The sequence below is a fragment of the Arachis ipaensis genome, chromosome B08 (genome assembly GCF_000816755.2).
Source record: "Arachis ipaensis cultivar K30076 chromosome B08, Araip1.1, whole genome shotgun sequence".
NCBI classification, from domain to species: Eukaryota; Viridiplantae; Streptophyta; class Magnoliopsida; order Fabales; family Fabaceae; genus Arachis; species Arachis ipaensis.
The window spans coordinates 16,250,923-16,259,388 of NC_029792.2; the positions used below are offsets into that span (position 1 = coordinate 16,250,923).

The 8,466-nt window shown below is 36.1% G+C and overlaps 1 long non-coding RNA gene across 1 annotated transcript; it reads right to left on the bottom strand.

The window, feature by feature from the left end:
- Positions 178–6,147, bottom strand: LOC110265406. Its single transcript, XR_002351560.1, has 3 exons — positions 6,061–6,147; positions 5,716–5,795; positions 178–188 (listed from the first exon to the last, which is right to left on the bottom strand). It is a non-coding gene; the product is annotated as an uncharacterized LOC110265406 (long non-coding RNA).

Sequence of the window (8,466 nt, forward strand, 5' to 3'; positions counted from 1 at the left end):
AAATAAATTTTGATTGATTTTGATTAAATATTTTTAGTTTTTAAATATTTTTTATATCATCCCATGACTATCATAATAAATTATTTTTATTTGGATTCAGAGTTTATTCTATTTTTTTTTCTTTTGGTAGAAAAGGGTCATACTTCTACACAGGTTACTGCACCAATAGCAAGACACAGACATAAAACCTACAAGAGAAAAGCAACAGCAAGTGAGGGAAAAGGTATATATGGATTCTATAAAAAGAAAAGTTATCAGTCTCAACAAATCAGGTGAGTTAGGATTCAAAGTGAACTGTCTTAACATAGTGAAAAAAATCATCTCTGATAAAGTGGTAAGTTATAAGACATGCAAGAATACTTTATTGGGAATGTGGGGCAATCCATCAGGTGTAGCTGCCACTGAGATAGGATTAAAGAAGTTACTTTTCAGCTTCAAAGATAGGAAAAAAAGGCTGCAAATACTTCAGAATGGACCGTGAAATGTGAGAGGCAATCTGATTAATCTTCGGCTATGGATAGAAGGTGAATCTGTGTTTGAAGTTAATCATAATTTTATGAAATTCTGGATTCAAGTTCATGGTATCCCTGTTGACTACATAAGCAAGGAAACAACCATTCGTATTGAGAACATGTTAGGAGTTGTTGCTGAAGTAGAAAATTCAAAGGTGGATAGAGTTCTTAGGAGATCTTTTTTGAGAATCAGAGTAGGCATCAATATAACAAAGGCTCTTCCAACAGAATTTTGGTTAGCAAGAGAAAAATCGTCAAACCTATGGGTATATTTTCAATATGAAAGGTTACCAGAGTATTACTGCTACAACTGTGGCATCATTGGACATGAGAAAAAAAAACTGCAAAAATCAAATAGTAATGGCGGTTTGAGATCCAACAAAGCCTAGATACTCAGCAGGTTTGGGAGTTAGCCAGGTTTGATCTACTACATCCATAAGTGCTGGTAGCTCAAGACAAGGAGGATGGAAAGAGCAAGATGTGAAAGAAACAGCGCGTGGACAACAAAGCATGAGAAGAGGGAGTGAGGACAGACAAGATACTGAAGAAAGTATGATCAGAGATGATCAAAATTTGCAGCATGAATTAAGGGAAGATGATTTCTTGGAAAATCAATTTTGGAAGAGAACGAGAGAGAAAGAGCAGAGGGGCAGGTAAAAGAACCACAGAATATCCCAGATTTTTAGAGAATGAATGTTGACCTAGAGGAATTAAAGGAAGCCTATATAATGGATAGCTCAGTAGGGGAAATCAGGAAAAAAAAATAAGGGAATAGAAAGACCAGCCCAACAAGAAGAAGCTGAAAGAGAGATCTAAGAGAGGATAAAATTTGGATTAAATATTGACAAAAGGCCCAATATAGGAATAACACATGTCCAACAAAGCAAACAGGCTGGAAGGGAGCCAACATTGAAGGTCCAACTAATTGGGTTAGGAAAGAGTTAACTCGGAGAGAAATAAAGAGTCAAGATCAGAAGGAACATCACGGAGCTGAAGCAAGCTATGAAGCCCTTCCAAAGATAACAGAACATGAAGTGTTGATTCGCAACAACCAGACAAATGGAAGCAATAGAGAAGTACAGACTCAAAAAACAACTCTGGCATTATATAATAATTCCGAGATGATACACATACGCTAGAGTTATAGGAGCAACAAGGAGAAGTTGAGTGAGAACAGGGAAGAAAGCAAGAAAGAGAAATACAAGCAAGAGTACAAAGCAGAGAGTGGAGACATGTATTATGTTGAACTAGCAAGCGACGACGAAGAGGGAGCAGGGAAGACGGTGGAAAATAACAGAGCGACATCAGGGTGGGAAATTGAGCTAGCTAATTGTATGCAACAAAGTTTGAAACTTAAAAGGAAGAGAGAGGATAGACGCATACTGCAGATAGCTGGAGTAGCCTGTGAGAAAGATAATAAGAAGGATCCTGTGTAAATCAGCAAGAAAATCAAGAATTATGAGGAAGGGGCAGCAGAATGGGATAGAACTGAGGAAGGAACAAAGAATTGGGATGCAGGTAACAACAACAAGGTTGAGGAGGCAGGGCTAAACATGCCCCAAATTCAGCCATGAATATTTTAAGTTGGAATTGTCGAGGAGTAGCGGCATCCTCGATAATGGCTGAATTAAAAAATATTTGCAAATTAAGCAAGCCGTCAGTAGTTTTTTTTTATGGAAACTAGAGCTAAGGAAGGTAGAATTAATTCTATTAGAAGGAAGTTATGTTTTGATAAATCCCTTTGTGTAGAATCCTGGAACTTGTCCGGAGGTCTATGTATTTTGTGGAAATCGAATGTAAACATTAATATTTTGTCGTGGTGTGATAATTTTATTAAGACTAGGATAAGTATAAACAATGGTGAATTTTGGAAATGTGTTTTTGTGTATGGTAATCCAATTTTCAGAAGCAAGAAGAAGTTATGGTGAAATTTAATAGCCAATAACTGAGATCAGGAGGAAGCACAAATATACATTGGGGACTTTAATGATGTTCTAACACAAGAGGAGAAGGTAGGTTTACACCCAAAGCCTAGAGAGCAACTTGAAGAGTTCAGAAAGTTCGTAAATGAAAATAGTCTCATGGATTTGGAACTTAAAGGAAACAAATTTACTTGGTTTAGTAACCCAAGAAATGGGTTCATAACTAGGAAAAGACTTTATTGAGCCCTAGCAAATTGGTAGTGGAGGGAGAAGCTTCAACATGCTATTTTTGAAGCCCTACCAGCGATAAGCTCAGATCATTATCCATTAAAGCTGGCTACCAACCCGACGAATAAAACGAGTACGCTTTTTAAGTATGAGACTTTTTAGAAAGATTATGAGAAATGTCACAATGTTATTAATAGGGGATGGAATAAAGAGATCACAAGAGGAACTGCTTGGACTAACATTATCCAAAGGATGAAGAATTGCAAGGAGGAGCTAAGAAAATGAAGCAGAACCACCTTTAAAAGGGTTGACAAGAAAATTTTGAAGATGAAGGAGGAGCTCAGAAAACTACAGAATTTTAGCTTGGAAGAAAATAAACAGCAACAGATAAATCAGATAAAAAGAAGAATTTCAGAAATATGGAGGAAAGAAGAAAAATATTGGGGACAACGGTCAAGTTTAAAATGGCTTAAATGGGGAGATAAGAATACTAAATTTTTTTACGCAACTACCATTCAGAGGAGAGATAGGAATAGAATAGAAAGATTAAAGAATTCAGTAGGACAATGGATCCAAGGAGGCGATGAAATATTAAAGCTGGCTGAAGAACATTTTTTCAAGTTGTTCACTTCTAAAAAGAGAGGAAGTTTACAGGAGTGCATCACGAAAATACCGAGAAAGGTAACCAATGAGATGAATGAAGAGATCCTAGAAAACATAAGGGATGATGAAATAAGAGCTACAACCTTTAGTTTGGGGAGTTTAAAGGCCCCAGGACCAGATGGACTCAACGGGATGTTTTACCAAAAGCATTGGAAAACTGTGAAAGAAGAGGTATGTGTAGTTGTGAAAATTTTTTTGAGGAAGCTATTATGCCTGAGAAAATCAGTGAAACCACTCTTATTCTTATTCCAAAAACAAATAATCCAGAAAACCTTAATCAGCTAAGGCCTATAAGTTGTTGCAATTTTATATACAAGATAATATCTAGGCTGATTGTGGTAAGGGTGCAGAAGATCTTGGACAAGATAGTGTCCCCAATACAAAGTGCTTTTGTTGGTGGAAGGCTTATTCATGATAATATAATCATTGTTCAAGAAGCCTTTCACAGGTTGAAAAAAAAGGGAAGGATAGAGCCAATGAAATGGCAATTAAGCTAGATATGAATAAAGCTTATGATAGACTTGAATGGAATTTTCTTGAAGAGGTGCTCAAGGCCTTCGGCTTTAATGAAAAGTGGGTGAAGTTGATGATGGGATGTGTGAAGAGTGCAAATTATAAGATAAAAATAATTGGTAACATGTCCAACTAGATTAAACCTCAGAGAGGCTTGCGGCAGGGGATCTGTTATCACTCTATCTTTTTATAATGGCGGCAGAGGTCTTTACTATCCTAATGAATGAAGCTCAACAGAAAAATCTAATCTCTGGCATTAAACTTGCACCAACAGCCCCATCTATAACACACTTACTTTTTGCTGATAATTGCATTATTTTTGCTGAAGCTAAGGAAAAGGAGGTTTATAAGATTATTCAAGGACTTAATCAATACACTGAAGCCTCGGGTCAGCGAATAAATTTGGAGAAATCAGGCATTTCTTTTGGAAATCTTATTCCTATTCAAACTTGGGTCAGTATAGAGGAGATCTTAGGTATGACAGCTTGGGAGAATCCTGAAAAGTACCTTGGACTACCAGCTAGATGAGGAAGATCAAAGAACAAAGCTTTGGAATGGATAGAGGAGAAGGTTATGAACAAAATGAAAGGATGGAAGGAGAATTTGTTGAACCAAGCTGGAAAAGAGGTTCTTATAAAATCAGTGATTCAAGCGATTCCAACCTATACCATGAATGTTGTGAAATTTTCTAAAAACTTCTGTAGGAGACTTAGTGTAAGAGTGAAAAAATTTTGGTGGACATCCTCAGGAAAAGAGAGTGGTATTCATTGGAAAAGTTTGGCAAAAATTTCAAGAAGTAAAGAGGATAGAGGCTTAGGTTTTAAAGATTTTAAATTACAAAATATAGCCCATTTAGCAAAACAGGCTTGGAGGATTTTAAATAATCCGGAAGCCATATGGGTGAGAATCTTAAAGGCAGTATATTTTTCCAACAACAGTTTTTGGGAAGCTAGAGCGCATAGATGTGCATCATGGGTCTGGAGAAGCATTTTAGAAGGCAGGAATTTTCTTAGACGAAAAGGAAGCTGGAGCATTGGAGATAGATTTGAAGTAGAGGTTTAGGGGGACAATTAGGTTGAAGGAAAACACAGATTGAAAGCGCCAGAGAATGCGAGAAGAATGAAAGTTAAAGAGTTGTTAGCTGGAGGACAAGGATGGGATGCTAATAAAGTTCACAACCTTTTTCCGATTTACTTGTCTAAAAGAATACTAAGAACTCCTGTCAGCTTAGTGAATAAGATGGATAGTTTAATTTGGCCATATAAGATGGATGGAGATTACACAGTCAAGACAGTGTATTATGCAGTAAAAGAGGAGAAAAGAAAGGAAAAGGGAGAGAAGGCATCAATAAGCACAGATCTTAAAGCTCTTTGGAAGGAGATTTGGAGAACGCAAATTCCACAAAAAATAAAATTTTTTCTCTGGAAGGTAGCTCAAAACATAATAGCAGTTAATTCCAATCTGACTAAAAGAAAGATTGCAAAAAATCCTAACTATAGGATATGTTTAGAGGTAGAGGAAACAGTGGAGCATGCTCTTTTATTGTGTCCTTAGACCAGAATAGTTTGGTTCAGCTCACAACTTCAATGCATACCGACGCCAATCTCGGTGTCCTCTTTTGGAGAATGGTTCCTTTGGATGATTCAAAAACTTAGAGTGGGAGGTGAAAGACAGGCAGAGGATGAAATAGCCAGTTTAGATTTCTTATGTTGGACGGTTTGAAAATTCAAAAACCACTTTGTCTTTCAAAACAATGAAATCAATCCTAAAGCAACTATAATCATGGCAAAGAGAATGGAGGCAGATTTCAGACAAACCAGAGACACACAGCAAGATATACAATAACACAAGAATAATAGAAGAGGAAAGCAAGTTACCTGGAGACCTCCACCGAAAGATTGGCTAAAAATAAATATAGATGCGTCCTTTTGTAGAGAAATGGGTGAAGCAGCTTCAGCTGCAATAATCAGAGATAACATGGGAAGTATCATTACAAGATCTGCTTCAAGTTTCAAAGCTAAGTCAAACCTAATAGCAGAGGCAACTGCACTCAGGAAAGCTATCATTATGGCCAAAAACTTAATGCTTGGAAAGACTATTATAGAATCAGATAGCCTAATTCTTGTCCAAGCAGTAAAATCAAAAGGAAAAATTTGGGAAATTGATGCAATACTCAAAGATATTCTAATACTTTCGAATGATTTGCAGGATATAGGGTTTACCTGGACGCCGAGAGAGGGAAACAGACTAGCTCATGAGATCACAACCAGAACATCGATGGGAAGCTTAGGTAACCAATGGAGATTTAACCCCCCACCGGAAATTGCAAGCATTGTAATAAGTGAAGCTAGAGTCAGAGTGTGTTGAGTGAGCTATAAGCCTGCCATACCAAAATAGACTTGGTGGTGCTGCTCCTTTACCAAATCAGAGGGTAGCCTGTGAAACCAAGGAGAGGATTTAATGTTAAAGAACAGTAAAGACAAACTATAGAGAAGTTAAGGCCCATCAATAGGATCACCAACTTGAGAAGCTCCAACAATCATTTCCAGAAATTTCTACTTCATCAACTAACTCACAAGCAGGTCGGTTGCACTATCGCGACAGAGGCATGGCCACCAGTGTCATGGAAGAAAAAGATGTATGGGGGGCAGCGACAGTGAAGCAGATTCGCGAAAAAATTTCAAGTGATAAACTTTTCTCCGGCAACTCTCTCTGTTATTATAACAGTGAGATCCAAGGGGTGATTATGCTCTAAAACCCGAGGGCAGAGTGGCTCCAATAGAAGTGGCTGGCGTGGCAGGTGAGGATAGGAATGGCGGAGTCCTTGCTTCGAAATTATCATCACCGAGAAGCAAGGATCCATTGGAAGGTGCACGAGTAACTGAGATAGTGATGGAGCAAAGAAGGGGACGGTAGAGATTCAGGCGTCGGCAGTGACACACAAGAGCAAGGAGACACAAATCAGGCGCACCTGGGTTCGGAGATCCGATTCGAGTATGGAACAAAATGCCGTCCATCTCGTCGGGGTTGCAGAGGGAAGCCGCAGCAATGAAGAATGCAGAAGCTGGTCTCCTGGCAAAGTGAAGAGGGAATCGTAGTTTTGAATTTCGGGTCAGGAAGCGGGTTGGGTTGGGATTCGGGTTTTCTGCTGTGAGTCTGGCCAGTTGTGGCCCAGAAAACTGACAAAAAAAAAAATCAATAAAAAAATATTACTTGCAACCTTTCAATCTAAAGATACTTAGAATGTCGGAGAAGAGTGCATGGATACTATCTGGAGAGGGAACATAAAAAATATAGAGTTTATGAGGAAGATTTTATTTTTTTTTAGTTAAAATATCTGCCACTAAATTTGCTTTTTGAAGGATGTGGTTCCAATATATTTGAAAAATTTTTTCATGAAAATCGTAATATCTTCAAGAAGGGTTGCACATGAATGCTGCACACAGTCTCATGCTTAACGAAATTAATGGTCATATCAGAATTCGACTCAATAATCACATGATTGAGCTCATTAACGATAACAATCTGCGGTCTTTTAATTTTTTTTTTTATAATTCAATTTGCATGATCGAACATATTCCTAAATTATAAAAAAAATTCGTGACAATCCTACCAAAGTAATTACAAACAACACCTTCACAGATAACATTATCTATTTGATTGAAGAAAGAACCATTCACATTAATTTTTACGAATAGATTATTAGGGGGACACCACAGAATTTGTTCTATTATATACCACTTTTTTAATTTTTCTCATTTTATCTCAACAGACTCTAATACTAATACGTACTAAATTTCATTAAATAATGTAATTAATGACAATTTAATTCTTTCTTTCTTTTTTTTACACTAGTAGTAAATCAACGTGCTTGTTTATTTGTATTTTAAGTACTTTAAAATAAAAGATATTAAATACTAAAAGCTAAATATAAAAGAGAAATGTGGTTTTTTTAAATTTATATAGTTATTTTTTATTTTGAAATCAAAATTAATAAATTGTAGAACTTGTTTAGAAAGTTGAAAAATAGAAAATGAAATGATGAAAAATCTTCAATATACATATAGGTATATATGGATGTTCACCTTATTAGATGAGCGAAATTCATATCTTATACATAAATATAAGAGTTAAGTACGATTTTGGTCTTTAAGGTATAGGTCAAAAATTTGTTTCGTCCCCAACCTTTTTTTTTTTTATATAAAATCGTCTCTAAGATTTAAAACCAAATTTTAAAATCGTCATTTTTACTTAAATCTTAAAATTTTGAACCAAATTATTCATAACAAAAAAAATATAAAATAAAAAACAAAGAAAAATAAGAGAATGAGAGTATTTCTGCTCCTGCGAAAGGGGAAGGGAAGAAGAAAAAGAAGAAAGGAAAGAAGAAGAAGAAGTTGTCCACGATCCACCTTTAGCTTTCGCCGCAAAAAATTTAAAACCAAGTTAAACCTTAGAGACAATTTTAAAACCAAGTTAAATCTTAAAGACCATTTTGTATGTAAAAAAAGGTTAGGGACCAAAAAATTTTTTGGCCTATACCTTAGGAATCAAAATCATACTTAACCCTAAATATAAAGAATTAAATATTTTTTTTAAATCATCCGTAATAAAAACTTTTCCAGCAT